This window comes from Octodon degus, unplaced genomic scaffold (assembly GCF_000260255.1).
Source record: "Octodon degus isolate 3935 unplaced genomic scaffold, OctDeg1.0 scaffold00002, whole genome shotgun sequence".
Classification (NCBI taxonomy): domain Eukaryota; kingdom Metazoa; phylum Chordata; class Mammalia; order Rodentia; family Octodontidae; genus Octodon; species Octodon degus.
In genome coordinates this window covers 25,503,443-25,504,774 of record NW_004524578.1, presented here as the reverse complement: position 1 = coordinate 25,504,774, position 1,332 = coordinate 25,503,443, and the positions used below count along the sequence as shown (strand labels likewise).

Here is a 1,332-nt window from a genome sequence, read left to right as displayed (position 1 = left end):
GCCCTCTTGCTTGCCAGGGAAACGCTTATTCCACTGAGCCATCTCTCCGGCAGAAATTCAGAAGGTTTTTGTTTTTTTTTTTTTGGCTGGCTCAGGATGCCTTCAGGACAGGTCTGGGAAGGCTTGAGGATCTGGGGATGGAACCACAGCATCCTGAGCCTGACTACTTTGTTTAAGCAATCACTTAAACAGATGAGCTAATTGGCAGGCCCCATAATTTTTTTAATTTTAATTTATTTGGAAATGTTCTGCATTTAAGTTCCATGAGAACAAAAACTTCCTTTGATTTGTTTACAACTCCAGTGGCTAGAGCATCCACATATAATAATCAGTAATTCTTTCAGACAGGATCTCGCTGAATCATTAAGAATAGCATCAAACTTTTTATCTTCCTGTCTCAGCTTCTGAGTAGCTTAAATATCTTAAACTAGAGAATTTTTTCTGACCAGTAGATCAAATGTTTATAGTGTTTAGTCAGAAGAGATTTTGTTTGTGTGCACCTTTAGGAATTATGTTTTTTGCTTTCACGTTGAAACTGGTTGCTCAGCACATCTGAACACCTCAAGAATTTTTGAGGGGCTGGGGAGTAGAATAAGCACTTGCCTGGCAAGCGCAGGGTCCTGAGTTCAATTCCTGGTACTGAAAAAAAAAAAAGAATTTTTGATTCTCAGGGTTTTTTTTTTTTTTTTATGAGCAAAATATATTTATTGAGAGAAAGAAAGCTCCTGTCTCTAGAGAGAGGGACAGGAGGTGGGGGCGGCCAAGCGGGTAATTCCCCCCTCTCAGGGTTTTTTATAACTTACATTGAGATGTGGAAGACTGAAAAATTCATATCTGATTTTAATCTACTGATACAAAACCTCTTTTTTTTGAAAAATGTATTTAGTATAGGATCTACAGGATCTCAATACAGAGATCAAACTCATAGTGATCCTCCTGTTTTCAGCCTCCCAAGTGCTGGAATTACAGGTGCGTGCCACCACACCCTATTTATCTTAATTGAAGACCTTGTGCTTGCCAGGCAGGCTCTGTGCTGCTGAGCTATTTCACTGGCCCACGATCCTTTCTTTCTTTTCTTTTCTTTTTTAAATTTTTCTTTTTTTATGTATTTGGTACAGGGTCTCACTACACAGCTCGGACTCTGGTGATCCTTCTGTTTTCAGCCTCCCCAGCACTAGGATTACAGGGATGTACCACCACACCCAGACTCGCATGGCTCAGTGTGCTCTGGGGGGCAGGGCCTGCATAGCATGCAGGACTGGGGATTGAACCCTGGTCCCTGCACTTGCCAAAGCAGGCTCTTAGTCCACTGAGCCATCTTTTTTTTTTTTT

At 41.2% G+C, this 1,332-nt stretch overlaps 1 protein-coding gene across 1 annotated transcript in view; it reads left to right on the top strand.

Moving 5' to 3' along the window:
• Positions 1-1,332, top strand: part of Pdia3 (protein disulfide isomerase family A member 3) — a 30,579-nt gene that overhangs the window by 14,491 nt on the left and 14,756 nt on the right. The gene's annotated exons all lie outside the window — the stretch shown is intronic.